General features: G+C 39.5%; 1 protein-coding gene across 2 annotated transcripts in view; it reads left to right on the top strand.

Annotated features, from left to right (window-relative positions):
* Window positions 1–1,105: 1,105 nt before the first annotated feature.
* The window catches only part of PLCE1 (phospholipase C epsilon 1), a 340,325-nt gene continuing 315,221 nt past the window's right edge, over window positions 1,106–26,209 (top strand). The window contains exon 1 of one of the 2 annotated variants that reach the window (XM_038409060.2): window positions 1,106–1,543. The gene's annotated coding sequence lies outside the window, so the exon portion shown is untranslated. Of the gene's footprint in view, window positions 1,544–13,091; window positions 13,328–26,209 lie in introns of those variants that run through there. The other variant, XM_043518170.1, reaches the window with a different exon arrangement.

Here is a 26,209-nt window from a genome sequence, read left to right as displayed (position 1 = left end):
ACATAGAGCTGCTGACATAGGGGAAGAATGGGGGACCCTAGTATGGGAGGGAATGGGGGGGACATAAAACTCTGGGTGGGAGATTGTGGGAACCTGGCATGTGGTGGATCAGGAAATGGGGGAGGGGAGCATACAGGGGCCCAGGCATGAGAGGGTGGCGGGAGTTGCAGGCAATCCCTGAAATAGAGGGGGATGGGAGGGTGGCACATAGGCAGCTTGTGGGAGGGAGGGAGAGGGATGCAAAGAGACCCTAGTAGGTTCAATGAACTTGTCTAAAAGAAGCTACAAAATGTGCAGTCCCATATTTGTAAAATAAATCTCCCTAGAAATTGGATTGATAGCAAACCACATGATAAAATGGGTTTCATTTATTTGTATGTGATGTTCAGTTCTTGTTAAACTCCACTCTTTTTCAGTTCACTAGTAAAGTGAAGCATAGTCATTGCCCTTTTTTGTAGGCTGATTGCCTGGCGAAGTTCATGGAAAGCCCTGGTCATGTAAATTCATTTCTGACTACCCATTATGAGTAATTGTTGCACTCCCACATTCTCAACACCTAATCAGCCAACCTGAACTTAGAAAAACAATAGGTTATTGGAATCTAGAGCAAAGAATGAACCAGAAAAAAATATGAACACTATTAAACTGTTAAAAGATCTATTTCACACACTATTTTCTTTTTGTTGAAATCTTTTGTGGAAAAGCTATTTTGGAATTAAAGAAAAGAGTAAAGTTCTATTCATACCTCCTCCTTTTTGAATAGCCAGTATGTGATGGGTAGAGGGCCCCGCAAATCTGTGGATATCTGCTTTTTAGCTGCAGATATCTGCATCCGTATTCGCAGACCATGTTTGAGGATTATGGATGTACACAGATCCAAATTATATTTCTAGAGCCCTGTAAATCTCTGGATATCCATTTTATATCCACAGACCATGTTTATGGTTCATGGAAATGGTTAATGTAGAGTCAGAAGGGGGCTAATTAACCTGGTAGGCTGCAGCTGAGGGGAATCAGGTGGCTAAATAAACCCCTGACTGAGTGAGGGAGCCCAGCTGGGGAGGCACAGTCTATAAAGACAGGAAATTGGCAGCTAAGGGATCTGTTGGGAAAGTCTGCGGTCACTCCCTGGGAGAGAGAATTGGGAGGCTGGAAAATTTAGAGGGAGTGCCAGATAGTAAGGAAAGGGCTTGGGGAAGACAGTAAGGTCTAGAAGGGAACAACCTTTGGCTGTTGACTAGTGGGTTCCTGAGCTGGAACCTGGAGTAGAAGGTTCCCCTGCCAACCACTAAGGATGTGGCACCATTTAGCAGTGAGTGAGAAGATAGCCTAGGATTACTGAAGGAAGACTTTGATATCCCAGAAGGGGAAAACACATACAGTTATCTGGCTAGAGGGTCAAGTCATGAAGCAGCAGCTCCTGGAGCGAGAGAGGGGCTGCAGACTGAGAGAAGGACGGAGAGATCTCATGCAACCACAGAAAGGGGTGTTGACCTTGCAAAGCTAATCCCCAGAACAGCCAGGAGGAGGCACCATCCTAGTGGTGAGTAGAGCACTCTGTCACACAGGGAGATCAATTAACCCATTCTACTGTTCATACTTGATCTCCTGTCTATAAAGCCTTTGTTGTATATAGACAGCAATATGTTCTTTGTCTTTAATCTTACTTTTTTAAATAATAGACATACATTGTGGAGCACAGAGTACCAAAACCAAATGGGCCAGTAATGGGTTTCTCTACATGTCTCTCAAGTACCTAAGATGTTGTTGAATTAATGTATGACTCAAGTGCTACCAGGAATGCAACTATATATAATACTCATGACAAATGGTAGACACACAAGAATGCAACAATGGTAAATGAGAGTCAAATGTATATCATTATTCTATTCACTTGTAAATCTCTTAATCTAAGAAGAGCTTTGCTCTTAAACTTGAAATTACAGAACACATTCTTCCAACACTGATGGAAAAGGTAGGTCCCTCAACATGTCACTTTTTATAAGGACTTAAATTTATTTTGCAGGTTCTTTTAATTGTGCTAATGTAGAACAATAGTAGACATCAAAGCAGTGGACAACATGAAATCTTTTGCAATGCCCCCTCAATTCACATGAATGAGTTAGTGCCAAACTGCTGGCTGCAGCAGATAATATTAGCTATTTGTGGGATATGCCAATCATATATTGCCTTTAATGAAAACAGACACTATTTTACTATTGCCAAATTTTATATTGCCAAATTGCAATAAACTGTCACTTTTAATACTTCTTGGAATCTACATCTGTTTAATAGGTTTTAATGAGAAAACCAGAGAACAGTATTAAGTTGTCATAAATAAGTTTCACATAAGCTCAGACTTTTTTATCACTACATTGTGTAACCAGAAGCACCTCAGCCCTTTGAAGATCTGTATATACAACAGCATCCACTGGCATGAGGCTACATCTATTTGGAATGAAGGCTCAAAATCCTAGTATTGACAAGGACTAATTTGTCTTTGAGCTTTGTTTGTAGTGTTGTCATAGCTGTGTTGGTCCAAGGAGGATATTAGAGAGACAAGGTGGGTGAGGTAATATCTTTTATTGGACCAATTTAAATAAAAGCTCAAAAGCTTGTCTTGCTTACCAATAGAGGTTGGTCTAATAAAAGATATTACCTTACACACTTGGATCTTATGGGCATTAATGCAAGGCTTCCAAGATTAGGCTTGTCCTTGCCCTTGATAACTCTAGAGAAGATGTGTACCATGTAGGCCCTCAGAACGCCCAACAGAGAGACCTATGAAAATTGGGCAAATCTGAGTGGTAATTCTGGGATTTTTTTTATTTGACTTTGTCTAATTTACTATTCCTCACTCTGTTATCATCTTTCCTTCTTCCTGTACTTAAAGTTTTATATATCTGTTAAGGAAGTTATATTATCAGAGTAGTATTTCAATGTGCTATGGGAGGGGGAAAAAATCTTCTCTTCTTATACAAGAATAATTCCCAGTTATACTAAAAGAAGTTCTGAGCATGGTTTGTGGGGAAAGTAGTCCACTAGCAGCAGCTTTATACCTGGATTAATGCATTGCTGTAGTAGTAAGTAGTTTTGTTCCTAATCTGACTCTTTTGTAATGTCAGTACAAGGTAAACAATGTGCATAATGTGAGCATAGGTGCCAATTTTTCCTGGTGCCGGTGGGTGCTCTCACCCCCTGCCCTGACTCCACCCATACCCTGCCCCTGCCCCCCCATTCCAACCCCATTCCCCAAAGTCCCTGCCCCAACTCCACCCCCTCCTTGCCCCTGTTGGACTCCTTCCCCAAATCCCCACCCTGGCCCTGCCTCTTCCCCACCTCATCCCTTGAGTGCACTACGTTCCCGCTCCCCCCTCCCTCCCAGCTGTTTCGCAGCGGCAAGCACTGGGAGGAGAAGCAGGGAAGGCACACTCAGGGGAGGAGATGGAGGCAGGGATGGAGGTGAACTGGAGTAGGGGGGTGGGGCGGGGAGCGTCGCACCCACCAATTTTTCCCCGTGGGTACTCCATCCCTGAAATACCCACAGAGTCGGCGTCTATGAATGTGAGCAGGTCTTTCTCACAAATATCTAAGTTTCCTTCCTTACAAATCTGTATAAGATATAATCCTGGGGGAATTCTGTGCCCCAAAATTAAAAATTCTGCGCACAATATTTTAAAGTATTTAGTTTTAGCTTATTTGTCAGAATAACACAATATAATCACACCAGTTTCAATTAGGTTGATAACTTACTCGTTGACAAGTATTTTGAAATATATCTGTAACAATACAGACAACAACAAGGATTCAGGAAATCTTTTTTGATAAATAAGGTTCCTTACTAGGTATATTAATACAGACCTTTGAGCAATAGTTCATTTAAACTACAATATAGAATTGTATTTCCTGCATCTCTCAGAAGCAGTGCAAAGGGTTGGGAGAGTCAGGGGTAATGGAGGAGCTGAGGGAAAGGAAAGTGATTGCTGGGAAGGAGCCTGGGAGTGAATCTGGAGGGCTGTTGGGTGCAATAAGTATAGAACGGATTTTTGATGGGGAGGGATTGTTAGGGTTGGGGAGCCTTCCCCATGCAGACACTGGCTGACGTTCTAGCCTCTCCCATTCAGTCAGGCATATTTGTCCCCATCTGTCCCTGCACACACACCCCAGATGTCCCTGCACCTCCACTCAGCTCTGTGTCCCTGCACCCCAACTCAACCACCTCTCTTCCCCGACCCTGTGGCTCCGCACCCCCACTAATCCACCCCTCTTCCCCATTCCTATGTGTCCCTGCACCTCTGCTCAGCCATCCTCCTCCCCCTGTCCACACGTATCCCTGCACCCCAACTCCCATTCAGCTCCTGCCTCAGTCTGTCCCCACTTGTACTCCATTCAGTCTGACTCCCCATATCCTGTGCTTCCTCACCTGGCCTTCAGGCAGGGCGCTGTGAAGAAAGCAGACTCTCCTCCTCCCTTTGTTTGCTGCTTCTCAAATAGTCTTAGAAGGATCTGAGACTATTAGAATGAGCAAGAACTTCAGGATTGATCCTAATGTACTGCAAAAAGTTCTCTAATTCAATCATTACATCCCTAATTTAAAAAAAGGAAAATGTGTATTATATAGCCCTAAATTCTCTTTATATTTTGATGCTAAGTTACTTTTTATCATTTAATCAAAGTCTTGTCAAATTTTAATTTGGTTATTTCAAACATTAGAACATATTACAGGAAAGTCTTGACCTGAAACATCTCATTTACAGGCATAAATACAGAACTTTGTATGTGTAACTATATAACATGGTCTCATCTGGTTGTGGCTGTTAGATACTACTGTGATATGTTAAATTATGAAAATAACTCATAAGGGGCTCATCAAATTGCAGAACTGAGCTCTAAAAGAACAGAGGTTCAATCATGCTTCCATTGGAATTGTTGGCAAAACTCCCATTCACATTAAAGGTCATAGAATGAGTCCCCAAAAGACAGATTTTGAATTAAGTGTATCTTTTCCTTTGTGCAAAGGAACATCTTTTTCTCATTTTCACTGAACAAAACTCAGTGGATTTCAACTTTTTTAGTTGAAAAGACTGTACATGATCCAAGATAAATTAAATTTGTAAAATAAATTTGTTAAATTAATATTTTTTGTTCTTTAATATTTTAGTTTAACAAAATTAATTAAACAAAACTATATTACTTACAATACTATTACTCTTCCCTTTGGCATTCAGGCTTCTCAGAATAATTCAAACAAAAGCAAAATGTCCTAACATTAAAATATGTATATATGTATTTCATAAAGATTGTTCAAAAACTCATGGAAGATGGGAGAGATTCCAGAGAACTGGAAGAGGGCAAATGTAGTGCCAATCTATGAAAAGGGGAATAAGGACACCTGGGGAATTTATAGACCAGTCAGCTTAACTTCAGTGCCCAGAAAGATAATGGAGCAAATAATCAAGCAATCTATTTGCAAACACCCAGAAGATCATAAAGTGATAAATAATAGTCAACACGAATTTGTCTAGAACAAATCGCGTCAAACCAGCTTAACAGCTTTTTTTGGAGGAACAAGCCTTGTGCATAGAGGGGAAGTGGTAGATATGGTATATCTTGATTTTAGTAAGGCTTTTAATACTATCTCACATGACCTCCTCAAAAACAAACTAGGGAAATACGGCCTAAATGGAGTTACTATAAAATGGGTGCATAACTGGTTGGAAAACCATTCGCAAAGAGTAATTATTAGTGGTTCACTGCCAAGCTGGAATGTCATATTGAGTGGGGTCCTGCAGGGATTGGTACTGGGTCTGCTTCTGTTCAATATCTTCATAAAAGATTTAGATAATGGCATAAAAATATACGAATGGCCATACTGAGGTCAGACCAAAGGTCCATCCAGCCCTGTATCCTGTTTGCCGACAGTGGCCAATGCCAGGTGCCCCAGAGGGAGTGAACCTAACAGATAATGATCTAGTGATCTCTCTCCTGCCATCCATCTCCACCCTCTGACAAACAGAGGCTATGGACACCATTCCTTACCCATCCTGGCTAATAGCCATGGACTTAACCTCCATTAATTTATCTAGTTCTCTTTTTAAACCCTGTTATAGTCCTAGCCTTCACAACCTCTTCAGGCAAGGAGTTCCACAGATTGACTGTGCAATGTGTGAAGAAGCAGCATAGAGGGTACACTAACAAAGTTAGCGGACAATACCACGCTGAGAGGAGTTGCAAATGCCTTGGAGAATAGGCTTAAAATTCAAAACGATTTTGAATCTGGAGAAATGGTCTGAAGAAAATAGGATGAAAGTCAATAAGGACAAATGCAAAACAATCAACTTAGGAAGGAACAATCAATTGCACAGATAGAAAATGGGGAAATGGCTGCCTAGGAAGGAGCGTTGCAGAAAGGGGTCTAGGAGTTGTAGTGGATCATAAGCTAAATAAGAGTCAAGAGTGTAATACTCTTGCAGAAAAAGCAAACATCATTCTGGGATGTATTAGCAGGAATGCTGTAAGCAAGACAGGAAGTAATTCTCCCACTCTACTCCACACTGATTAGGTCTCGGCTGGAATATTGTGTCCAGTTCTGGGTGCCACATTTCAGGAAAGATGTGGACAAATTGGAGAAAGTCCAGAGAAGAGCAACAAAAATGATTAAAAGTCTAGAAAAAATTATCTCTGAGGGAAGGTTGGAAGAAAAATTTTTTTTAGTTTGGAGAAGGGGATATGATAACAGTTTTCAAGTACATATAAGCAGGGCCGGCTCTAAGACTTTTGCTGCTCCAAGCAAAAAAATTTTTGGCCACCCCACTTTTTTTTGTGCCCCCCCCACTCCTTTCCCAAATCCCCAGCCCCGCCTCTCCCACCCCATGTATAGTCATTAGATTGGTCTCTCAAGATCAAAGGCTTTAATATATAGCCTATCATCTTGATCTACAGAGGTAGCCACTCTTTATTTTAAGTGATCTTTGTGTATCACTCATGGCACAAATTCCCTTAAGAATTAATATACTAAAAGATTTGTCTTCCATTCACAGATTAAACAAGCTTCTGATTTTAGAGAGAACTACAGATAATTTCAGAAAATTGATGCAGTTCCTTTATCATTTATTAATAATTGTGGAGGAGTAGTAGTAAAGTAAGATGAATTAAAAGTTCATATGCTTAAAATGTTTGTACTAAATCCCACAGCCTCATATTGTAATTTTTGTAAGAATTATTCCTCCAAGATTTTGAAAATACTTATTTTAAACAGTATTTAACCAGGGAAGGGACTTCCTGGAATAGTGTAGCGAAAACATTTGAACAGAAACACAGATAAGTAATAAGATGACAATAATACTTAAACATGTTGGCTCAGATCTTCAAAAATAACTTTGAGGATCTGAACTTTAGGGTCTGATTCTCTCATTTAAATAGGAATAAATTAGAAGTAACTCCATTGAAATCAAAATTAGTATAAGCAAGAAGATAATCAAGATGATTGTTTAAATTAACATATTTACAATAAAGTTATTATCCTTATTAGAAATGTTCAATCTTAGTTAGATTTGAAAACAAGATTTCTCTTTACAAAGTACCCAGGAAACTTCCTGATTGATTCTAAATATCAGAGATTTTATTGACTGCTTGACTATACTAGGCTGCTGAGTGATTACAGAGGAGGCATATTACTGTTGTAGCCAATAGAGTACGTTTCCTTGATCTGAAGAATAGCTTGGTGGAAGTTGGGAAGCTTGTCTATCTCGCCAACAGAAGTAGGTCTCATAAAAGATATTACCTCTCCCACCGTGTCTCTGATAGCCAGTAGATACATTTTGTGGTGGTCTTTTTGTCCAGAGATTAAACATTTTTCTGCATTATGATGTCAAAAGACTCCGGCTGAGCATGCTTATTATGTCTCCGAAATGATTCACATAAGCCCAACAATACAGCAATCAGGCTGGATGGAATCACTCACTCTGGTAAAGTGACATTATATGGTTGTTAACCAGGAGGTACTTACTGTTCCAACACAGTTGTCTCTCTAGACCCATGGAACATTTGTAAGATAGCAGCTTTGGTTAGGACCTTTTATATGCTAGAGTCTAAGTCTGAAAAACTTAGACATAACTCCAAAATACCAGAACAGCTCTTAATATCTGCACCTATGGGTTTTATACTTATTGTTTTAAGAAAGTACAATAGGGTATTGATTTAAATCAGTATTTCTCAACCTTTTTGTCCTGGTTACCCCCTTTGGACTTTAAAAAAATGTGACTAAGACTTGACAAAATTGCAACCCCCCCCACCTTAAATATTAAGTAAATTATTAATAATCAGGGTCAGCATTAGTGGGTGGCAAGCAGGGCAATTGTCCGGGGCCCCACACCAGGGGACCTTGCAAAATTAATTTACATGCTTGAGTCTGCGGTGGCAGGACGCGGGCTGAAGCATGTAATTTAACTTTGTGGGGCACCCCTGTAGCATAGGGCCCCGGGCAGTTGCCCTGCTTGCCACCCCTAATGCTGGCCCTGCACTTGTGACCCTAAACTTGTCCTGTGACACCTCCCTGGGGATCATGAATCCCAGGTTGAGAAACACTGATTTAAACTTCCTTTTAGGAGTGCAAACTATTAGAAATCATTTGATTTGAAATGAATACTTTCAGTAAAGCAACAGCCTTCGGAGCTGAGACTGTGGATTTCCCCAAAGAACTCTCTTATAGTGGGCCAGAATGTATCCTCCCTGATACAGAGGACCTGTCAATTGTGTATGGAAAGGAGATTGCTTGGCAGGACTTGGTGGATTATTCCATGTGCGCAGAATCTGTGCTGCAGTAGGAAAGACAACTGAGCAGGATAAGAGGTGGAGTGAATTGGAGGCAATTAACTTTGTCCCTTGTGTGGCCTTGTATACCTTCCCTTGCAAAGATCATTCATCCCCAAGCTATATTACCTTTTCCACATGACCCCACTGTGGATTTTGGAAGCCACTGGAAACGATGGGATTTTCAGCTAGCATGGTTCCAGTGGAACAGTGCTTCCAGGAAGCTAGGTGGGGTTTACCTTCTTGAGGATCACCAGGGCTTTGCCTGGCTTGTCAACAGACCCTATTTTTTTTTTCTTTTGGGAAGAGGGCAAATCCCACCTCCCTGGTAGGATGATGTAGGTAGAAGTTCCACAAGAAGATCTTGACTGTGATTTCCTTCCCAAAAGCGCTCTCCTGTGGCTCTTAATGTAGAAGGAAGTGATCTGGCCCAATATTAGTAGAAAGCAAGAATCTTTGAATAATAAATGTGGGTTTTTAAAATTCTAATATTGTGGTAGTGATACTATAGTTGAAGTTGAGAGAACCTTTTCAGTCTAAATTTGTGATCATGTGTTTCTAACTTTTTTTATTTTATTTTTATTTTTTAAATTTGTGTGTGTGTTCTTAGGTGCATTTTGGAGGAAAACTTGAAGAAAATACTGACATTTTAAAATTATATGAATGTTAAAAATGTTTGTTTAAAATTAGATAGTTTGAAAATATTGTTATAAAATATCATAATTAAAGAAAAAAACTTCTCTACACTCCATTCTGTAGATTTTAGATCAAAGAAGCACAGTGTAGACCAAGGCCAGATCTACACTACAGACCTATATTGGTATAATTATGTTGCTTAGTGAAAAATCCACACCCGTCAGTGACGTAGTTATACCAACCTCACTCCCCATGTAGACAGCATTATGACCCCTCATGGAGGTGGATTAACTATGTCAACGAGAGAAGCTTTGTAGCGCTGTATGTGAAGACAAGCCATTTTCTCTAAGATGCTAGCACTTGCATGGTAAATTTGAGGTGGTTTTCTCCTCTCTCTATCATCAGGCCCACAGAAGCTATGGGCATTGTGTTGGCATTACTTTCAGCCTTGAATCCTCAAGGAATAAAGGCCACCCTATCTAGTCTTCACATAAAAGGATAAGTGTGATGTGGAGGCTTAGGGAAGAAGAATGGAAGACTCTTCCATCTTGTGAGGGATTCCATGGACCCACATGACAGAATAGTATTTCAAAAGACTGTGATCTATGAGTCCAACTCAGCAGAAGACAGTTTTCATACCTTCAAAATGCTAGGTTAGAAGTTGTCGGTCAGAAATAATAAACTCTGGCAGCTCCAAAATTATCCCCTCAAATGTTAGCATTTGGAATGCAATGCAACACTGAAGGGGATGGAGCCCTTGAAGCAGATGTATACTTGTGGAGTATCCCCTCCCCAATAACACACTCGTTTTCAATAATTTTTCCAAAACTTAGTTAAACTAAACCTTTTTAGTAGCCCCATTGATAAGGGGCTAAGTATGGAGCCAGACTTCCCAAATGTCAGTTGTGTAGAGGAATTACTCCTGTTATACAATGTAGTAATGCCAATGAACTGTGCAGTCAAAAGTGAACTGAAAAACTGAGTGATGCAGCGTGGAGGGCAAAGAGATCATCTGAATGAATTATCCTCTAATAGGCAGCCTTAGAACTTGCCACCAAAGCCCTGGTGGTTATATTTATGCAGAATTTTTTTCCTGGTTAAGTCTTCACAAGCTGTTGCAGGCAGATCAGGAAGTCTTGTATACTTCTGTTAATTTCCTAAATTACTACAAGTGGCTTAAGAGAACCAGCAAAGCTTGTCTGTCTTGATCTGCCAATGACTTCCATGCAGCTTCTTAACAAGGAAAATCATGTGGAAAACATAATTAACTATGGGGTTACATGAAAACTCATTTTTTAGATATACCTATATATGTTATTCCTTTCTATTAAAACTTTATTTTAGTCTGCAACACTTTTCAGGAATGTGATTTCTGGATTAACAAGCACATAAAAATAGCTTGGAGGAAGGAGTCTGAATGCAATAGTTCTGCAACTCCATGGAAAGAAATAATTAAGGTGCTAAAAAATTGAGGAGGAGGTGTCCTAACCCAGCAGATGTACCCATCTAATCTATCTAGTATTTCTAATGTGCCTATCACCATGGTATCAGACATGGATGTTTCACATTTGCAATTTTCTATCTATTTGGGTATTTCTGTGGCCCCAATTGTCATAGTATCTGAGAACCTCATAAATATTTATCCTCGCAATACCCCTGTGAAACAGAAGTGTTATCCCATATTTACAGATGAGGAATGGGGTTACAGAGAGGTTAGTTCCCCAAGTCAGTAAGGTACTAAAGAATGCGCTTACCTTAAGTATGCGAGTAATCCCATTGACTTCTCATGTGCTTAAAGTAAGGCACATGTGTAAGTATGTTGCTGAATCAAGGATTTAGATGATTTTCCCAATTTTTTTCATTTTATGAAGGTTATAACCTTTTATTACTCTTCAGTACAATAAACATATACTCTTGCCAAGTTAATAAAAACCAAGTGCTAATATATTGTGAAGGAAAATGGCAGATACATTTTCCACTGGAATAATTTGATACAAGTTTCCTGTACTTATTGAAACAATTGAAAAAGCAGAAAGGCTCCATGAAAAGCTCTTCTTTAGAGAGGCTGCTATTGCTTGTATTTCTACTCCCACTCATAATTTACTGAACAACTACTAGTCCTCTTCTACTGAAATTTGGTGCTTTAAAAATGTAAATCACACTATTTTATTTACTTAATTTATATTTATATATACTGTTACAATATTTGTAAATTAAATATACTTGTGTCCAAATTAAAAATTGCTGAAACACAATACAAATATTTTCAATTCAAAATGTGAATTGGCTAAGGGGAAAGAACCAACAAAATTTCACCTATGGCAAAAAAGGGACATTACTATTAATACTATGTACTATGGGTGAAATCCAAACCATACTGGAGGCCATGAGGATTTCAACCAATATATGGTCCATTTCAGTAGAGAATGATTAATATAAAGTATTTTGAATTGGTGTAACTGTTTGTTTTAATTTCAACTAAAACATAATTCAGATTAAACTAGACATAACAGTATAAAGTGAAAATCATATTAGGAAGGCTGAGGTGATCTGTTGTGGCTCGCATATTTTAGCACTTTTCATTCTTTACTCTAATAACCTTGCAGTTTAAGCTTGTTGAAAGAACCAAGCTTAAAATAAGTAGCTAATAAAGCCATGTAATATTAAGTGAATATTACAAATATCTGGCTACAGTAATAGTGTAAAAAAAAAAAAAAAACCAAACCAAACCCTATGCTTTCAGAAAATATATATCTTTCCTAGGTTTTACTTCACTAGACAGCTACATTTACTGGTTTTAAAAGTCTGTTATAACACATCTCATAGTAGACTTATTACACTTTGATTCCCAACTATGCTACACTCAGTATAGGTGCCCACACTATCATAGTGTCACCATTTTATAATACTTGTCCTCTGAGCATGGTATAAAGAGAGACAATATATTTTCTGAAGTAAAGTAAGTGTATAATATACAATAGTAAATACCTGACCCTCAAGTGTAAGATATGGTTCCCTTAGAAAACAGTATGAATTCCTTGTATTAGAAGGGAATGAAGTAAATTAAGTTTCTTACAACCCAACAGTGGGACATTATCTCCACATACCAGCTATGAGCATTTGTATTCTTTATATAGAAAAGTCCAAAAATAAAATTGCAAGTTGTTTACAGCCAGTTGTTTGCTGTTTTCAGAATTGGAATACTACTTTTAAAATTAAGTTCTAAAAAGATCAAGATGCCTTTTCTCCTTGTTTGACTCTGCACACAAAGACCAGAAAGTCTTGCATGCAAAGATGCACAGCTGAGTTAATTTAAATTGTATTTTTCCATAAAGTACTTGGAAACGGTACAATATTTCCCCCTTTCACAGACTTTAGTTAAGTCTTTCTTCCCATAGATAATGGTTGGCAGCAGTGCACAGTGCAGAGGTTGTGTGCTGCACTTCTGAACAAAGTCCTGAATTGAGCCATTGTTTTCACTGAGATAGCCTGCATTTTTTGCTGGACAGAGAGCAGGGTGTAAAAAAGGCACCTTGTGTGCAACTGTTGGCAAGGCTTGGAAGTGAATTAAAATCTCCACAAGGTCTGGGCAGTACAGCTCTGCTCGGTATTGAGCTCTTTGGAAGCACAGTTAGCTCAGACATTCCAATGCAGTGAGACAGCAGGAGGGACACAACTCGACTCTACAGTCGAACGGGGGAAAAAAGCCAACTCTTTCACACAGATTAGTCTCTGTACTGAACTTTCATTCACAACGTGTGAGACACACAATGGCTCTGGACCAGCTTCTGCTCTACGAAGACTTGGAGAAGGCTCCGTTATCCAGTGATCTTGAGTCACTGGGTATTACCACTTAAACAGAATGAGTTGCCTGCCAGAGGTAAGCAAAACTAACAGGAAAGGCTGAAAACAAATCAACTGAAGATGCACGTCAACTGCTATGGTGTAGGAAACTTTGGGGAAAGTAACTCTCTTCTTTTGCGTTTGGTCTTTACCCAAGTCCTTTCCTCCTTCCAAGCTCTGGTGTCATTTGAGCTTTACAAACCAAATCGAATGTAAAAATAACAGTTGAATGTATTTGCGTGACTCTCTTAGTTCAGCATTTTGGAACTCTCAAGTCCCAAATAGTTTGCTGTAGTGGCCTTGACACCCTAACCTCAGTAGCTTAATTGGTAGCAGCAGAGACGTTCTGAACTTGAGAGCTTGTGAAGATGCACCGTAATCCAAGAGCAGGCAGGCTGCAGCTCTAAAAGTGATGAAAGGCACCGGGGATAGTAGCTATAGAACACTGCGCTATTGCCTAAAAAGCAAATGCGTTACAGCTGGGAGGGGGTGGAGTGTACTGGAGAGGTGTTTCTAACAATGTAAACTCTCGATCAGTGCACGCAGCACGGCATACAATGGCGCAAACTCTTTGGATGGGAGTATGTATTTAATATTGCTTGTAACCATTTTAACATGGAATGGAAGGTCAATGTACCTAAGGCCTCACAGCGGTACATATAACCGGGGAGACTCTCGGGGGGAGGGGAGAAGGATCTGGGCGGAAGGTTCAGCCCCATCTTGTCCCGTGAGTTCTGCGGGTGCCCCCCCCCCCCCACCTCCCATGCTTTTGGGTAGGTGCAATAACCTTCCTCCCTGCAGCGTGTGTGATTTGTGGGAGGGGAGGATCAGGATGCCCGCTGGGGGAGAGGAGGGCTGGGCACGTTTCCTTGCCTGCCCGCCCGCCCTGCGGGGGGAACCCGGCCGTGGCCCCCTTCTCTCTCCCCCCCCCCTCCCCCCGCCCCCGGGCTGAGCGAGCCGCGGTTCTCCCAGCTGGGCGTTGCGAGCCCGGCAGGCCACCTCCCCCTGGGTCAGCGCGCGCTCAGCGGAGCCGTTGAGTTGGGGGACTGCCCTGACTCGGAGCCTGCCCTGCGCAGCCAGCCGGGGCGAGAGCTCTCGGGGCTGCTGCAGTGACCCGCCGCCCGGCCTCAGCGGCAGCGGCAGCGGCAGGAGGAAGAGGCTGGGGAGACGCTGAAAGTTGCCTCCTTCTACTTATCCCCCGCGGGTGAGGCGCTTCCACAGGCTCCTTGCCTGAGTTCCTGGGGCTGGGGTGGGTGGGCCTCCTGGTTACCCAGAATCGCCCCCATAGGCTGCTTTGGGGTTTCGGGTGGTGGGAGAGCGCCCCTCCCCCTCCCCCCAGTCACCGAGCTACGGGGACATGGGTTCACACCTGATTGTGCACCCCGGCAACCTCACGGACTTAAGAGGGGTTGTACTAGGTCTGACATCCTTGCATCGGCTACACTTGCACCCTAGTTTGTCATCCCCTTTCCTTCCCATGTATCGGTTCTCCAGTAGGCTTGTGAAGATGATGATCCACGCTAAAATGCAGTTTCTATGCATTCACACTGCAGTATTTAGTTGTAATATATCTCCTTCCTCTGCAGAGGATTTGAGGAAATGCAGAGAATGATTTTTTTTTTTTATGGGGGGGGTGGATTGTAACAAGCTTGTTATAAATTACAACTGGGTTTAAAGTCCTCACTGTCTTCCCCCCGAAGTTCTCCCTTTACAGCCTGGTTTATATCAGTAATAAGTTTCATATTTCATTGCTTTAAACTTTCTGGCTAATCACATCTCAGTGGATTGTTCTGGGTGAGGTGCAACATCTGATCAACTACTAAGTTTTAGGCTACTGGGGTGAAGTGGTCTCTCCCCAGCATTTTGGTGGCTTACAGTAATAAGCCCCAGTTCTCAGATGTTATAAAAGTTCGTTCTAGGCTGAAACCTGGAAATCAAAGCAACAAAGTGTGTTTTTTAAAAAAAAGTTTTTTCACTGGTTCTGGCCTTGCCTTTGATATTTTTGAAAAAGTTTAGCTTTGTGAGTAACTTTGCATTCCTTACTAGTCCTATTGAAGTGTTTGCAGGATTGGGGCCAAAGTGTGCAAGACTTGCTGGTTCTCAGGTATACTGTACACTCTGGGGAATGAGACTAGCATGGAAGCCTAGAGAGGAGCTATAGGAGTATCAGCAGGCTGAGTTGCTGCATTCTAAGGATAGTAGGATGGTAACTGAAATGATACAGGTTTCAGAGTAGCAGCTGTGTTAGTCTGTATTCGCAAAAAGAACAGGATGACTTGTGGCACCTTAGAGACTAACATTTATTTGAGCATAAGTTTTCGTGAGCTACAGTTCACTTCATCGGATGCATTACGAAAGCTTATGCTCAAATAAATTTGTTAGTCTCTAAGGTGCCACAAGTACTCCTGTTCTTTTTGAAATGATACAAAAACTCATGAAAGGGTTGGCTGTAGTTCAAGGAGCAGACAAATGTTCAGACAGGTTCTTATTTTGCCATGTGGTTTGCCCATCCCTAATTGTAATGCACATTTGCAACGGAGTAGTATTTAAAATTAGTATTTTATGTTTATATCAATATTTTGTTGAATGAATAAAAACATAAATTTTATAAGTATTTCAGAAGTGGGAATAAGATTTTTGCCCCCTTATTAAAAAAAAAAATTCTCAACATCTGAGAATTAATAAAGAATTTAAATTCCAGAATTTATGATTACCTAATAATAATCTTAAATCAGAAGCCCTCCTTTTAATTTTTGAATCATCCTATGAGAAATAGGACTATCTACAAACAGTATATGTATATTTCTAATTAGATGAAAACCGTGACAAGATGAGCAACACCTCGGCAAACGGGAGGAAAAAATAAACCAAATCAAACTACAAATAACTTTATCACAGGAAACTGAATATATTGTAGATCACCAATAGAAAGCTGTTGAGAGAGATAAACTGGACTGCGTAAGTCATGAGAAACCGTGCCCAGTTTGCATAGAAATTAACAGGGGATTGCTAAATTCTTCCATTCTTCTCTTAGTCATCTGAGTAAAAGGAACTTCTCATATTTTTGCCATGTTAAGACATTGATCCAATACATTATTATGAGTTCATTTTCATTTTCCCATGTGTTGAGACAGTTTTCTTTGTAGCTAGATTTGCTCTTAGAAACCTCCCCTTTTTGGGGCCCAATTATACAGAGTGCCAGCTACCCTCAAACTCCATAGACTTTTATGTGGAATGTGTTGGACAATGTATTTTTGTTGCATTAAGCAAGATTTAATACTAAATATAGTTTAACCAGTATCTTCTCTATATTTTTGCATAATTTTGACAGTCTGACAATAAATGATACATAAGAAAAGACAGGGAAAACTCTATCAGTAAAGTAAGGATAAGAAAAACAATAAATCATCAAAGTATCCATTGAGAGTCATGGAAAGGGTTCAGAAAAAGGCTACAAGAGTGACTTGATGTTTGGAAACAGTAGAAATAAGGCACAATTTATTTTGTTTAACAGTGTAGGAAATAACTATTGAAATAGTTAACTAAGGGTTGTGGTGGAGTGTCTATCACCAGTAATTTTAAAATCAAGATTGGATAAGTTTCTAAAAGATATGCTCTAGTTCAACCATAGCTATTGGACCTCAATCAGGAATTAATTCAGGGAAGTCCTAGTCTAACTTCCTGCATAACACAGGACATAAATCACAATGGTCCCTTCTGGTCTTAATCTATATATCTATGAATAACTGCATTAAAATTAGAACTGTTACTGAGTGTTTTTCATTAAAATAAAATATATATTTCAAAGATCAATTGAAAGTAATCTTCCAATAGAAAGTATTTCCGTGTTGGTTAGTTTTGTTTTGAAATAACCTTATTAGGAACCAGGCTCTTTAGGCAGGAACCTTCTTTTTGTTCTGCTTTTGTACAGCATCTAGCACAATGAGATTCTGGTCAATGAATAGGGCTCCTTGGCACTATGCTAATACAACTAATTAATCATAATGTCTGCTATATTTTTATACTTTAAAAAAATCCATAAGTGAAACATAATGCTTAATCATGCAACTCCAACATGAATAGAACTTATTTTCATAACTAGTCCCCTTGCAGTCATTTGGTATTAGTTGTGTGAATAAGGGATGTGGAATTGGTCCACAATCTTTAACTATGAAATTGCACTTCTAATTTTTTTTATTATTTTTGTTATAAAAAACTGTTAGTATGCAGAAGTATGAGCCATGTTTGTCAGTGGTCAAATTCTGCCCTCAAATTACTTTTTTAATCCCATTTAAATTAGCATTATTGTTTGTGAGTTCCTGAGGCTGTAAGTGACTGAATACACAAATCGGAGCAGCACGACTTACACTGCATACAACTTAGTTTGTCTTGGCAGACCTGTGTGGAGATCTGACTGTGGGTGGGGTTTCCACAATCATGCTTCTGCCAAAGTGGATCATATTACACTCTTGATTTCTGAGCAAAACTCCTATTTACTTTGAGAGTTGCATGAGAGTTGAGGAAGAGGGTCATTGTGTTAGCACTACCTATCTCTTTTCTTTCTTTAGTGACAGCATTCTGATCTCACTTTAAGAAAGTGGAATTTCTTCAGACTTACTCCAGCGTGAAATCGAACTCTGGCCATTAATGGTCTATTATGTTCCATCGCTCTAGCATTTGGGTACATGACATAACTGAAAGCAACTAGATACTAAATCAAACCATCTACAGTATTCTTTCCTGAACTACCCTAACCAGTCATAAATAATCCACCATAGTCAAACAAATGCTTAACCTAAAAGGGGTCTTGTACTTCTTTCTGAAAACCTGTAAAGGTCACCTCTAACAGAGTGCTGATGGGGATGAGTTTCAAAACTAAACTTTCTCCTCCAGAATCATCTGATTTCCAGTGCCCAAGAGTGCACACCTAGCAACTATCAGCAACGGTGTCTCAGGTGATCTCATCTGTTGTGGTGATTCGTTGGGTTATAAGCGAGTTAGGTGTCAAACCTCGGGGCATATATGAATATCAAGGAAAATCCTTCTGCATCCAAATCTCTTATTCAGTCTAGGGAAGTTTTGGGTGTGCGAGTAATGCAGGATTGAGCCTTGCATGAAGATCAGCATTCTGCAGGCTAGTATTTCAGCTGTGACATTTTACCCACAGTAGTCTGCGGCACGCCTTAGTAGACTAAATGGGTTCTGTACTCTGGAATGTCTTTTGTTGTATATTGCAATCAACAGAAAAGTAACCTTTAGTAATTTGGTAAGAAAATTGCAATGGAGATCTCTTTTTAAAAAGGTAAAAATGATCCGCTTAATTTTTAAATTGACCTGTAAAGTTTTTTTTAATAAATACTTTAAATACCATTTAAATATCTTTAAAATATGTAAAGGTATTCCTATGTACTCGTACAGTTAACTTTTTGTGTGTGTTTCTTGCTGTTAATTCTTAAGAACATATTTAATTACTTCTGGTTAAGCAAAAAAGTGAAAATGTTGTGTACCAAAGTAAAGTTACATGAAAGGTATTTTTAAATATTTATTTTGGGATAATATTTTAATTCTATTAGTATGCACAAGTGCTGTATAACTTGCATCTAATAATAGTATGTTTTGTTAAACAGATGACTCTCCAGTTGCATGTGACCTTGCCTAGTGTTGTAGGACTCTTGCTGTCTGTTGTTTTAGACAATGCTCTGATGTGGGACTTTTCCTCCCACAATATTTTTCTCCATCTGTGCTGCAGTGTACAGCAAGAAAGCCTCTGAAGTGAACTCTGGTATTTCTGAGATTTGTGCTACAATACATCTTTATTCTAACATTTTTATAATGCATTCCTTTTATTTCAAATACAAAACTCGATTGTTGATTGAAATCAGCCACTTAGTTGGCTGATTTCCCCTCATAGCAGCGCAAGTAGTTTCAAGCAGCATTAACACCTGATTGAATTTCCACTTGGAAATCAGTGGGATATGGAGGGAATCATGCTGTGTAGAGTGACTGCTCCGTGAATCTACTTCATCTACAGTGCCTCCAAATTCCCATGAAGGAACAAGCTTGTGGAGCTCCAGTTGAGAAACTTCCATGATGTCAAAAGAACGAGGAGTACTTGTGGCACCTTAAAGACTAACAAATTTATTTGGGCATAAGCTTTCGTGGGCTAAAACCCGCTTCGCTGGATGCATGCAGTGGAAATACAGTAGGAAGATGTGTATATATACACAGAGAACATGAAAAAATGGGTGTTGTCATACTAACTTTAACAAGAGTAATCAATTAAGGTGGGCTATGATCAGCAGGAGGGAAAAAAAACTTTTGTAGTGATGATCAGGATGGCCCATTTCCAACAGTTTACTAGAAAGTATGAGTAACAGTAGGGGAAAAATTAGCAAGGGGAAATAGTTTTTACTTTGTGTAATGACCCATCCACTCCTAGCCTTTATTCAAGCTTAATTTAATGCTATCTGGGGACATGACCAACTTTTTCTAAATCAGTTGTGTCAGTTAAGAAGTCAGAAAAATGCTATAGAGGAGATGAAATGAGCATTGTGGGCTTAGAAGATCTGTTATTAGATCAAAGTTATTTATTCAAGCCTAATTTAATGGGTTTTGATTGGAGGTCTGTATTCAGTTTGCAAATTAATTCCAATTCTGTAGTTTCTCGTTTTGGAGTCTGTTTCTGAAGTTTTTTTTGTTGGAGTATTGCAACTTTTAGGTTTGTAATTGAGTGACCAGGGAGGTTGAAGTGTTCTCTGACTGGCTTTTGAATGTTATAATTCTGGATGTCTGATTTATGTCCATTTATTTTTTTGTGTAGAGACTGTCCGGTTTGGCCAATGTACATGGCAGAGGAGCATATGCCCAAATTTTAGTCTCTAAGGTGCCACAAGTACTCCTCGTTCTTTTTGCCGATACAGACTAACATGACTACCACTCTGAAACCTGTTTCCATGATGTCAGCTCTCACCCTTTAATTTCTCTGGCTTGGTTCTGCTTGTTTTGGATCCTGCCTGCTTATGAAAATGAAGGGGAGAATATTGTTTTTAGTATCCAAGCTAAAATGCTTTAAGAGCATATTTCGCTTCTTTGCCTGCCTTTGCTAGTTTCATTTTTTCATAATAGATAGAGATAGAGAATATATAAACTAGATTAAGATAATGAATTGCTCAATTCATATGAGTATATTAAAATAAATGTGTTCTGTAGGATGCTTCATTTAGTGGACAGTGATATTTTGTACTTCTAAAATTGTTTAATATTTATATATTTTACTAATAAGCTTCATGTTCTGGTGACTTTTTTCAAATAAACTAGACACCTGCTGTATGTCTATATAACTCCCTTCTGCTCAAAATTATTTGGGTGGGAACTAACTAACTACAAACATTCCCTGGCCCTGTAAAAGATGCAGGTCCTTTGTAATCTCATCTCTTTTAGTGTATGGAACCAAAAGAGGTGCAGGTGTAAGGTAAGCAATAAAAGCAGGGAATCTGCATGTATCCAAAACTCCAATTCTGCAGATTATTGGCCAGCTGAGCCCCTCTGCATTCCCCTCTGGCTCTTGCCAGTCATGCCTATTACTTGATCAGGCCAGGAAGTTCACAGGTTGCTCATCCAAGGTTGTTCTGTGACCATCTTGGGTGGTCAAAGAGCAAACAAGATTGTTTGAAGTCCTACCTCCCCCAGTGGTTCTTCCATGATTCTTGGAGCAAATATATTGCTCCATGTGGCTCCTTCGGAGTTCTGGGAGAGTCTACTGTGTAGTGCAGCTTCCATCCAAGTCCCTTCCCCCCCCTCCCCCCGCAGTCTGCACAATTCTTTTGTAGTGGATATGCAGAAGGGGGAGTACCCTGTGTAGCTACCTTCCCTCTGCATGTGGTCATGTCATAGCCGTGTCTGTAGTCTTGCTTCCCTTCACATGAAGTAGCTGGAAGAGGAGTTGAAAACAGGAGCTTTAGAAATGATTATGTATAATTTGTATTAAAAAGTACATACAGTGTAGAACCCCAATGAGGCCAACTAGTCACATATTAAGAGAAGAGGTTTTAGATGCACACAATTAGTCCATAACATGAGTGGGAAATGTCACAATTGCCTGGGTGGTTGTTGCACTCTCAGGCAAAGTTTCAGGCAGAGGCTTATACCAGGATTGTTTTTAGGTTGACCTCTCAAAATGTAGGAATTGGGTTTTGACTGGAGCTCTGTTTCAGTTCTAGTTTCATGCAATAGTGTACACTGCAATAATTAGGTGATGTCTAAAGAAGTTCTACTTAAATCTTGTTGGCCATTCAGCACACACATAGCCTGGATGTAGAAAAATTGGATCTCTTGTCTCACTTGTATAATAAAACCAGTATCCCAGGGCTATGCCTTTTAAAAGATATTTTCACTCTAATTATCGTGTATCATTTAAATATACAAGGTAGGCTTATAGGGCCTTTTTTTGTTGTATGCATTTATAAAGCACCTGTCACCATATTAGTGTCTGTTACTGAACAATATATGTTTCAAGTTACACAAATCAGAATTGAGTATCTTATTCCTTTTTATAGCTTCTATATAGCCTCACAATATACAATCAGTCATATGCATCTTGTTTTCTTAATACAGTTTTTAGAAGGCAGTTAATCATGTGCCAGGTTTCAGAGAAGTAAGACTTCAGTATACCACATGAGTGTATGTGCTTACAAAATATAATTTATAATACTTAGAAATACAAATAACACTCATAAAATTAATTGTAGTGTTGGGGTGCAGTTCTTTTGTTTGGCAGAACATTTGGCAGAGTTCCAAAATTCATATGCATTTCTGTATGTCCTGGGTGACAAAATATTTTGTCCAGTTCTTTCCTATCACAGTCCTCCATTCGCACTATGCAGATCTGGCTGAAGGAGGGATTTGCTAATATACATTGTTCAAAAACAAGGTCACTGTACAACCAGTAACTAGTTCAATATCTGAGTCCTCTCTTGTGTTTTTGCTTTGGACTTTTCACAGTTTCCCTCTTCTGCCCATAATGTCAAATCCTGTTTGCTGTTACATAGAGGTTAGAATCTAAAAAAGAGCAACTGATGTTGTATTTTGTGGCACATATTGCCTGCTACAACAGGAAATCAGTTGTGTGATTGTACTTCTAATTTAACTGCCACGTAGGGTGACTGAATGACCTTGAAAACCAGTAATGTGTCTGTTTTCAGGGCCTCTTTCAATGTCCCTATCAGTCCCACAAAAAGTCTTTTGTTCTAATTTTTGAACCCCTACAGATCAATAGGCAACTTCCTCAGGTGGCTCATCAGCTGAGCTGGTGAAATCAACAGAAGGCTGTCTGAATACATATGCAACCAAAGACTACTTATCCACCAGGCACATCACATACTAACCATTCCTGGGGCTTAATTATTGCTCTTTTTAAATCTAGCAATAGCCTAAGTTCCAGATGTGTATTCTTTTTGTTTTTAATAAAATTTAGCTTTTTAAGAACAGGATTGGTTTTTTGTGTCCTAAGGGGCTGTGCACATGTTTAATTAGCTGGTGGCAACAGCTGATTTCCTTTGTTTTCTTTCTCAGCTCTTCCCCGGAGGGAGGGTGAAAGGGATTGAGGGTACCCCACAGGGAGGAATTCCAAAGTGTGCCTTCCTGGGTCCAAAGGATTTTTTTTGCACTTGGGTGGTGGCAGCATCTACCCATCCAAGGTCAGAGAGAAGCTGTAACCTTGGGAGTTTAATACAAGCCTGGAGTGGCCAGTATTAATTTTTGGAATCCTTGCAGGTCCCCACCTTCTGCATTCGAAGTGCCAGAGTGGGGAATCAGCCTTGACAGCCCACAACAGAGTTTTTATTTACGTCTGGGAGTGAAGTATGTAGAGATTTCATGGAAGAATGCTATTAACATCTAAAATCCAGTTTTATCTGTCAGTTTTGCCATATAGTGACTGTAGCTTGGGTATATTTTAATGAATGTAAAATATTTGTTTTTTTAGATTAGATTTGCTGTTGCTTATTTATGGTAGTTCTTAAGGTTTATTTCAGAGAGAGAGCATTTTTATGGGTCCTGAAACTATTTGCACTGACCTGGCAAAATTTTTCTAGCAGTGGCAGGTTGTCTATTGGACTTTAAAGGTACTTTAAAAATAAATTTTAAATTTTCTAATATGTATTTGATTTTAATTTTTAAAACTATGTACATTTAAAATAGGGTTCTTTTCCCTCTGTTGTGGTTCCCTTTCCTGGCAAAACTGGAAGGCCCTTTGAGACTCAAGCTCCTGCTGTCTGAAGGACTTCCTTTTTCTGTGCTCAAAAGGAACTATAGTAGCCCAAGGAAGTTAGAGGAAAATATTGGATTAGGGAAAAGATAAAATCTATTTACATTACTTCAGTAGGCTCTTGTGAGTCCTCTTGGGTGTGGAATCAGGAACTGGTTAGATGTCGGCAGCAGTGTGGGATGCAAATAACTTTACTTTTTTTTTCTGTGGGAAAGATGTAACTTTTTTAAAAATGATTGTGGAAAAATTATTTTTTTTGCACGTCATAAATATAAACGGAAGAGTAAACACCTTTAAAATCCCTCTGGCCAGAGGAAAAACCCTTTCACTTGTAAAGGGTTAAGAAGCTAGGATAACCTTGCTGGCACCTGACCACAATGACCAATGAGGAGAACAAGATACTTTCAAAGCTGGAGGAAGGGAGAAACAAAAGGTCTGTCTGTCTGTGTGATGCTTTTGCCGGGGACAGAACAGGAATGGAGTCTTAGAATTTAGTAAGTAATCTAGCTAGATATGCGTTGGATTATGATTTCTTTAAATGGCTGAGGAAATAAGCTGTGCTGAATAGAATGGATATTCCTGTCTTTGTGTCTTTTTGTAACTTAAAGTTTTGCCTAGAGGGATTCTCTGTTTTGAATCTAATTACCCTGTAAGGTATTTACCATCCTGATTTTCATCCTGAGGTGATTCTTTTTACCTTTTCTTATATTAAAATTCTTCTTGTAAGAAACTGAATGCTTTTTTCATTGTTCTTAAGATCCAAGGGTTTGGGTCAGTGGTCACCTATGCAAATTGGTGAGGATTTTTATCAAGCCTTCCCCAGGCAGGGGAGTGCAAGGTTTTGGTGAGGATTTTTGGGGGGGGGGAAATGTTTCCAAACAACTCTTCCACTGCCACCACCAAACATTTGACTGGTTACTGGAAAAGTCCAAGGGCAAAGGTAAAATAGTTTGTGCTTTGGGGAAGTTTTAGCCTAAGCTGGTAAAAGTAAGCTTAGGAGGTTTTCATGCAGGTCCCCACATCTGTACCCTAGAGTTCAGAGTGGGGAAGGAACCTTGACAGCATAATTTAAACAATTTGCCTTATCATGGTACCTAAGAGCCCCAGTTATGGACCAGGGCCCTGTTGTGCTTGGTGTTGTACAGAGAACAAAAAGACAATCTTTGCCCCAAAGAGCTCACAATCGAAGTATAAGGCGAGAGACAACAGATTGGGGAGTACAAGGAAGGCAATGAGACAATATTGCCTAAAATAAATAGACAAGACAGACAGAGAGGGTGGGGGAAGAAGTACAGCAGAGTGAACAATATGATGGCAGCAAACTACCTGTTTAGTTTCACATTTATTTTGGAGTGTGTGGGTTTATTTAGAAGATAGGGAAGGGAAGTGAGGAGACAAAGCAGGAATGGAAGTGAAGCTGTGGTGAGCAGGAGGATTGGCGCAAACAGCCAAGCGGTGAAGAGCAGAGAAAGTCGGAACATTCTACAGTTTTGACTGGAATGTCCGTGGGTCCAAAAGTCCCTCCTTTGGCTGCTCCTATTATTCATAATGAAGTAAATGATATCCTCAATTTAAATCAGTTTGTTTTGATTACTATCTGGCTCCCTTTCTCAACTTCAGTTCTAACGTGTCATCAGGCAATTTTTTTTTTTTTACAACAAAAACAGTGTTACTAGCTCCCCCAGGGTTCAAAAGTCACTTGATATGCTATCCAACATTAGGTTGGGTTAAAAATAATTTGGGGGTCTTTATCCTAAGGTTCCTGAATCTTTATAGGTCATGTTATCCAAGTGTTACCACAACTATGAGGGCTAAAACATATATTGAAAAAATTAAGTTAAAATTCTCAGCAATTACATGACTCCAGGAGCTGGGGCTTTAAGAAAAACACAAAATTTTGTTTCAGAGTAGCAGCCGTGTTAGTCTCTATTCGCAAAAAGAAAAGGAATGCTTGTGGCACCTTAGAGACTAACAAATTTATTAGAGCATAAGCTTTCGTGAGCTATAGCTCACTTCATCGGATATATTTTTTTTGTGAGACTGGCAATATGATGGTAGTTTTCAGAGCATTGCCTACCTGGTTAGAGATGAACACTATATACCATTTAAGAACTGGGATTCTGAACTTGCAGTTTGTGTTCTGCATTGATTGTAATTCTGATAGTTCTCAAGATAGCAGCAACTAAAAACAAGTCTGAAATGAAGTGGGCAATTCCCAACTTTCCGATGGTTGTATAGCAGACTCCTGGAGGGATTCAGTTTCAAAATCATGTCCATAATTTCTAGTTTTGGTAGGTAAGGGACATTAAAACAGCTACTGGTCTCTCAGTTCAGTAGTGCCTTTTTTTTATCTTTTAAGCATATTTATTTAATCTGAAAAAAAAATTGGTTTTCCAGAGGAAAGACCACCATTTATGTAGGAGTAATGTTTTAACTGATCTCCAGCGCACTATTAGAAGGAGATACTCTAGGGTGTGGTATTAACTCGTGTTAGGAGCCTGATTCTCCTTAGAGGGAAAAAAGGATAATGCTAGCTGGAAAAGCCATCTCTTTTTGAGTCCATTTAAAAAAACAAAACAAAACAAAATCTTTGCCTGAACAAGTGTCCCTTGTTTTGTTCACTTATCCAAGTTCATTTGAAAACCAAGCTGAAGG

Source organism: Dermochelys coriacea, chromosome 7 (assembly GCF_009764565.3).
Source record: "Dermochelys coriacea isolate rDerCor1 chromosome 7, rDerCor1.pri.v4, whole genome shotgun sequence".
NCBI lineage: Eukaryota > Metazoa > Chordata > Testudines > Dermochelyidae > Dermochelys > Dermochelys coriacea.
The sequence above is the reverse complement of the archived record's forward strand: the minus strand, read 5'-3'. Positions and strand labels throughout refer to the sequence as shown.